The 7909-nt window shown below is 40.3% G+C and overlaps 1 long non-coding RNA gene across 1 annotated transcript; it reads right to left on the minus strand.

Moving 5' to 3' along the window:
* Positions 1-478: 478 nt before the first annotated feature.
* On the minus strand, positions 479-7394 carry LOC123244014. The gene is made up of 3 exons (XR_006506063.1): positions 6979-7394; positions 3366-3459; positions 479-2186 (listed from the first exon to the last, which is right to left on the minus strand). It is a non-coding gene; the product is annotated as an uncharacterized LOC123244014 (long non-coding RNA).
* Between the last annotated feature and the right edge of the window lie 515 nt (positions 7395-7909).

Below are 7909 nucleotides of genomic sequence, written 5' to 3' on the forward strand. Positions count from 1 at the left end.
ATCCATATAAAAATGGGAATAATAATAGTGCATCTACTTTCTAGGGTTGTTGTGAGGATCAAACGATAACATTAATAAAACTCTTGGCTTAATATTAATAGTGCCAGGCGCATAGTGGGTGTTTAATAAATGCATGTTCCTTTGACCAAGTGTTCCAAAAGTCTTACATTTCCAGTAAGAATATACACCCTTCTGTTTGCTTCAAGCAGTTCCTCTGCCACTCTTCTCCCTATGTGACGTACAAACCACTTATTTCCAGGGGCAGCTGGGTGGCTAAGTGGATTGAGAGCCAGGCCTAGAGATAGTCCTAGGTTCAAATCTAGCCTCCGATACTTCCTAGCTGTGTGACCCTGGGTAAGTCACTTGACCCCCCATTGCCTACCCTTACCACTCTTCTGCTTTGGAGCCAATACACAGTATTGACTCCAAGACAGAAGGTAAGGTTTTTTAAAAAAAAAAAACACATTTCTCTGGGCTTCAGTTTCCTCCTCAGTAAAATAAGGGGGTTGGACTAGAAGACCTCTGAGGCTCCGAGGAGCTTTAAATCTGTCCTAAGAAATCTTAGATGTGCCACTCAAATGACAAAATCAGAGATATTTTTAGTGAGATATACTGAGTATGAAGGGCTAGCAGGGTTTTCAAGATGTCCCTGCATGCAGACAGGACTCTAGCCAGCCTCACTTTACATTTTGTCTCTCTGAGACTCCAGTAAAGCAGGTGGCTTTTTTCATTACAGCAAAAAAGCCAACTGTTTGATGGCCCACCATTTACCAATCTGTCAGGCCAAGGCAGACCCTCATTTTGAAAGTCTGGCCACTTACCCCTTCTCTGTACTTGCTTGACCCTCCAAACAGCCAGCCTCTCTATAGTCTTCACTCTCCTTCCTAAGTTCTCATGGTGCTGCATTCCTGGTTTTCTTACCACATGTCTGACCTATCCTTAGTCTTTTCTGTTCAATCTTCCTTCAGATCATGTCCACTAACCAAGTCTCCATCCTGTGCCCTTTCTCTTCTCCTTTATTCTATCTCTTAATGATCTCATCAGCTCCCATTGGCTCAGTGATCATCTATATACAGATGATTCTCCAATCTGTTTGTCCAGCCCTGACCCCTCTCCTAACTTTTCTCACTTTTATCTCTGGCTGCCTAGCAGACGTCTTGAACTGGATGTCCCACAGACACCTCAAACTCAACAGATTCTACACAGAACCCATTCTGTTTCTCACTAAACCTTCCCTTTCCCCAACTGCCCTATTGCTATTGAGCAATCTTGGTAAAATGAGGGATTTGGATTAGATCCTGCTTGAGATACTGGCTACCTCTAAATCTATGAGAATCCTATGTCCTCTGGAAGCTGATGAGTCCTCAAGCTTCTCTCCTTTTATAAATACAAAAAAAAAAAAAAAAAAAAAAAAAGATTTTAAAGGTATCCTAAGCAGACGTTCAATAAGTACTTACTATGTACCAAACACTAGTCTAAGTCTTAAGGATTCAAAAAAGGGCAAAAAACCAGTCCCTGCCTTTAGGGGATAGTATTAAGGGGGAAGATAACATACCAGCAAGAATGGAGATATAGAGTCCCAGCCCCTACATTAAATTCTTTCATGGGTTTAATCCCCTGTAGAGAGGAGCTAAGACTGGGAAAGCAATGGGTAAAGATTAAGGACTAGAGAGAATGATACATAGAAGGAGCAAAGAGACAAGGAACACAGAGAAAGAACTTTAGTGTTGTGTCAGCAGGTCAGCACTCAGAGAATCCGAGAGCTCCCTGACCACCCTGGACTTTTTTATTATAGGTTTCAAGGATTGGGGGTTTGCGGGATGTCAATCAAACAAGTAAAACAACAGAAGCATAACTGTAATATTGACAACCAATTATAAGATAGATCGGATAGCAACATAATTGTACAATAGGGTGCCCAGGAAAGACGCTCTTTTGAAGTTGCTTCTTGACTTTGATCAAACCTTCCTCCAGAAACACTGACATTACAAAGGACTTTTCAGACTGCAGATAATAGTAGAGGTTTAATTTTTAAGTTCCACAAAATTTAAGTCTCATCCAATTTAAGGATTCAGAAATCAATCATGTGAAATATTAGAAATATATCTGTAAATCTGGTCCATGAACTCTTTGCTCATCTTTTGAATACATCTTTAATATCTTCATGACTTGTTATAACTGAAACCCTTCAGGAGAAACAAGATAGAGACAAAATAAATGGGAGATAGTCAATTGAGGGAAGAAATTAACATTAAAAGACTAATTGGAAGTCTTTGAAAGAAATATTTATCAGTTGTTCTTTAACTATCTGTGCCCTACTCCTCTGCCATAAAAACAGCTGAAGAGTAGGAAGGAGTCCTCATTGAAGTAATTAAAGAAGTGACCAGGACTAGCTTCACCAGATTGATCCACAAGAAGGATTAGAGCCCAAAGTTTGAAACCACCTCACCCCATATTACCTTTTTTTAAAAACTTTTATCTTCCATATTGATTTTATGGCAGAAGAGTTGTAAAGGCTACACAATGGGAGTTAAGTGATTTGCCCAGGATCTGTATTAACTTTAATAATTTATCTAGATGAGAACAGGCATCAATCAGAAGACCCTAGATTAAGTGTGCAAAGGTCTTCCTACTAGAATGACTTTGTACAAGAATCATGTTCAGGGGGATAGCTCCATGGCAGGGGTAGGACAGCAGGCCTGGAGTTGGGAGGTCCTGGGTTCAAGTGTGGCCTCATACTTCCTAGTTGTGTGATCCTGGGAAAATCACTTAAACCAAGTTGCCTAGGCCTTACCCCTCTTCTATCTTATAACTGATACTAAGACAGAAGGTAAGGGTTAAAAAAAAATAGGAATCCTTTTCAACTAGGCCCAAGGATCATCAATAAATTATCAAATGAGTTGAGAAGAGAAGGAATCCCAGAAATCAGAATGTGGAGTTCTTTCAGAACCTTCTGAGAAAAAACTGCCTAAGGAGGAAGGAGAGGCTGAACCTGAGGCCAGCTCTTCTTCCCTGCCTCTTTCAACATGGGTAGGACTTTTGTTTCAAGGGTCCAGCAGAATGATGATGAAATAATAAGAATCATCTGTGGCAGACTTGTGCCAAGAACAGAGGGTAGTGTTAATATTGTTTCTTCAATATAGCGCTTTATTTGTACCTCTCTAGTGCACTGACATGTATTACTGTTTATTAGAGTTACACATGGTGTTTTTCCTTACCCCTCCCTCTACTAGAATGTGAGTCCTATAAGGGGAAGAAATATGTTTGATCAAAATTTTCTTTCTCCTCTAACACTTAGCTTCATGTTTTGCCTAAAAGCCCAAACAAAGTCCCATCACTCTTCACTGTCTCCCCTCCTTTCTTACCTCCAGGGAAGGAACTCAAATGTAGCTCAGACAACCTTGGCATAATCCCTGGGTGCCTCAGTCTCCTACTCACCTGGTGTGACCTGGATCTCATCTGTGGGAAAAACCGTTAGGATTGGAACTGTTCACATTCCTAAGACTTGATCATTCATTTCCATTTTTTCCCTTCCCTCTGATAGTACAGCAGAAGTTGAATTCAGACCTTCATCTTGGAAGACCTGGCAGAGTATCTGGGATATAATAGGTACTCAGTGAATATTTAGATTTGGCAAAATGAATTGCTCAAGGGGTGTAGGGGGAAAGAAGTAGCCAGGCCTAGTGAAGATTTGGATTAAGGAGACATAGGTTCTGACTCCAAAACTATTACTCACAGTTTTTGTGACCTTGGACAAGTAACTCATCTTCTTTGGGCCTCAGTTTCTTTATCTCTAAAATGGAGTTGGACTAGATCAAGGGGTTCATCACTTTTTTTGTGTGTGATAATTCCTTTTGGTGGCCTGGTAAAGCCTATGGACCCTTTTCAGAATAGTGTGGCTTTTAAAAAAACTTTATGGTATAAAGAAGTGCTGGGGCAGCTAGGTAGCTCAGTGGATAGAGTGCCAGGCCTGGAGATGGAAGGATCTGTGTTCAAATGTGGCTTCAGGCACTTCCTAGCTTTGTGATCTTGAGCAAGTCACTTAACCCTGATTGCCTTGCCCTTGCTGCTTTCTGTCTTAGAAGTGATACTAAGATAAGAAAGAAAGAAAAATGCTAATTTTCAGTTAGAGGGATATTTAATTTTTTTCCATCAAAGTTCATGGGACACCCCCCCCTGCTCCCCCACCCCCCCATCTGTCACAGCCTATGGATCAGAAAGCCTGGACTAATTGATCTTTAGGGCTCCATCTAGCTCTATCTATAAGCTTTGGCTACATGTAAACCCTGGAATTTACACCAAACTTTACAATTGACAAGTTTACTAAGCACTTTAGAGTTGGGTTTCCTAGATGAGGCAACAAAGACTTAGCCAAATGCAGTGATTTAGGCCAGATCTTACATTACCAAAGGAGGCTGCTGTACCTTTCTAACCATGGCTTCCACAGGGAAGCAGGTCTCTGGCAGGGCTCAGTGAGGTTCTCAGGGTGGCTGCCAACTAAGGGAAAGGTCAGGAACAGCCCTGCTGCCTTCCCTTTCTCCTCTGGCCCTGTCAGTCTATTCCTGGGTTTAATTTCCGTCATCCAGAATAGATCCTGACTGAGCAAGACCCTAGCGTGCCTGGCATGGGTAGGTAGGAGCAGGGGAGATGCTGAGAATGGGCCTCATGTTCCCTTCCTGCAGCCTCTGAAATAAATCCTTTTTTAAAAGATTCTCTTTTCTGAGAAAGGATTGAGAGGTTCCTCCCTTTGTCACCTAAGGACAAAATTCCCAACTTTTTCCTCCTTTTATCAGCCATTTAAAGCTAGGAAGAGTCTCAGATTCAAACAATCCATAAAATGTTAGAGTTCAAAAGGCTATTAGGACACAGAATGTCAGGGCTTGGAAGACCTTTAGAGCAGAGAATGTCAGAGCTGGGAGGGAGGTTAGAACAGAGAATGTCAGAGCTGGGAGGACCCTTACGACAGAATGTCAGGACTGGGAGGAATCTTAGAACACAATGTCAGAACTAGGCATGCTTCTACAACAGTGTCAGAGCTGGGAGGGCCCTTAGAGAATAGGATGCCAGGGCTGGCATAGTGGATAGAGCTGGACCTGGAGTCAAGAAGAATGAGTGTGAATCCTATCTCAGACCCTTACTAGCTGTGTGACCCAAGGTTTGTCATTTAATCTCTCTACCTTAGTTTCTTCATCTGTAAAATGAAGGAGTTGGAGTTGATGGCTTCCTAAGTTAGATCCCTTCCAGCTCTAAATATAGAGGGGCCCTTAGAATATGGAATATCAGCATTGGGGGATTCCAAGATCATTGCATTATTGAGAAGAGCTAGTTTTCACAGATAATCACTGTCCAATATTGCTGTTACTGTGTACAATTTTCTGCCATTTCTGCTTATTTTGCTCTGTACCTGTTCCTACAGATCTTTTCAGCTTTTCCTGAAATCATCTTATCAACCCCTCATTTTCTAATTTTTTGCCACCACAAAAAGCAAACTATAAATATTTTTGTACAAACAGATCCTTTCCCATTTTTTCTTATTTCTTTGGGGTACAAACCTAGCAGTGATATTGCTGGATCAAAGGGCATGCACCCTTTTAAAGCCCTTTGGGCATAATTCCAAATTGCCTTCCAGAATGTTTAGATCACTTCATCTCTACCAGCAATGCATTAGTGTCCCAATTTTGCCACATTACTTTCAACATTATTTTCCTATGCTGTCATATTGGCCAATCTGCTAGGTGTGAGGTAGTACCTCAGAGTTGTTTTGATTTGCATTTCTCTAATCAGGAGGGATTTAGAACAGTTTTTCATAATATTGTTGATAGCTTTTATTTCTTCATCTGAAAACTGCCTATTCATATCCCTTGACCATTTGTCAATTGGGGAATGATTAGATTTCTTATAAATTTGACTTAGTTCTTTGCATATTTGAGATATTAAACCTTTGTCAGAGTTTTGTTATAAAAACTTTTTCCCAATCTGTTGTTTCCACTCTAATTTTGGTTGCATTGGTTTTGTTTATACAAAGCTTCATCACCTTTTTATCATTCAGTACTTCCTGACTTAGCTCCTCCAGGTTCTGGTCCAATCAGGAAGTGCTGAATGATAAAAAGGTGATGAAACTTTGTTTGAGAAGTACCTACCCTTATTTTTTTTAGCAGCTTTTTGTAGTGGCAAAAAATTGGAAACTGAGGGAGTGTCCATCAGTTGGGGAATGGCTGAACAATTGTAGTATATGGTTGTAACAGAAAATGGCTGTGCCTAAGAAATGATGAACAGGATGAGTTCAGAAAAACCTAGAAAGACTTAGATGAACTGATACAAAGTGAAGTGAGCAGAACCAGAACAGTGCATAACAGAAATATTGTACAGTGATAACTGTGAAGGACTAAACTTATCAGCAAAACAAGGTTCTAAGATAACCTTAAGGGACTTATGAAAAAATAAAAAAAAAAAACCACAAAAAAAACCACCTCTATCCACAGTCAGAGAAAGAAGGGTTGGAATCTGACTGTAGATCAAGCATATCATCCTTCACTTTATTTCCTTAATGAGTTGTTTTTTTTAAACCCTTACTTTCCATCTTAGAATCAATACTGAATATTGGTTCCAAGACAGACTAATAAAGGTTAGGCAATGGGGTTTAAGTGACTTGTCCAGGGCTACACAGCTAGGAAGGATCTGAGGCCACATTTGAACCCAGGATTTCCCTTCTATAGGCTTGGCTTTCAGTCCAGAGCTACCTAGCTGCCCTCTCCTTCATAAGTTTTTTATTGTATGTGTGTTATGTCTTCAATCACAACATGGGGAATATGGAAAAATGTATTGCATGAAACCACTGTTATAACCTATGCCAACTATTTATTGCCTTGGGGAAGAGTTAGAGAATCTGAATCATAAAATGTCAGATAACAATTGTCAAAAATTGTTTCTACCAGTAATTGGAAAAAGTAAGGAAATTTTAAAAAAGAAGTATCTCACCTTTGGCTAGCTTGGAGGGCGAGATGTGGCCCATCTTCTAACTGGTTGGTTCCTCTCATCTTTATGACATGTCTTGTGTGTCTAACTTTGGAGACACTTCTCTAGAGTAATGAGAAAAAAAACACACTGCTTTTGGGGCTTTTGGATTTTCAGCACTTTTAAGCAGAGCTTAAAGCTAGAACTGTCCAGAGTTGGAAGGAGCCATCTTTTGTACTAGTAAACCCTCCATCACCCGAAGTATTAAGTATTCAAGCTGGAGGACCACTTGTCAAGAATATTTGTAGAGGTGACTTTACTTAGTGAATGAGATTCTGTGGTGATAGATTCTACCTAGTCTTCCCTTACCCTACCGACCACTACTAAAAATGAAAACTAAAATGAACAGAATTTATTGTTTTTGTTGAAGTGATTAAATTTTTTTTTTGGAGGGTGGGGGAAAAAGTATTTAAGTGCCTACTACGTGCAAGGCACTATGGCCAGCACTTTATAAATGTCTTATTTGATCCTTAAAACAGCCATGCAAAATAGGTACTTTTATGATCTCTGAACTACATTTGAGGAAACTGAGGCAGATAAGGTACTTGCCCATGGTCACATAGTCAATTTCTTGAGGCTAGATTTGAACTCAGGTCTTCTTAACTCTAGGGCCAGTACTCTATCCACAGTGGCACCTAATTATTCTGACACCTATCTACATAATTTATTAGTAGCTACTTTTGTTTCTCCTGTGAATCAAATTCCAGCAGACCAGTCCAACAATAGGATTTGAAGAACTAGTTCCTTGGTGCTAAATGGTTTAGAACTGCCACAAATGAGCTGGCATTTGCTTCTGATGCCATTGGTAATTGGTAGATGGTTAGTGAAGCATAAGTAGAGCTGGGAGGTGGTAGTGAAGGAAGAGGAAGAGTAGAGAAGCAGACTTGCCCAGCTC

This window comes from Gracilinanus agilis, chromosome 1 (genome assembly GCF_016433145.1).
Source record: "Gracilinanus agilis isolate LMUSP501 chromosome 1, AgileGrace, whole genome shotgun sequence".
Lineage (NCBI taxonomy): Eukaryota > Metazoa > Chordata > Mammalia > Didelphimorphia > Didelphidae > Gracilinanus > Gracilinanus agilis.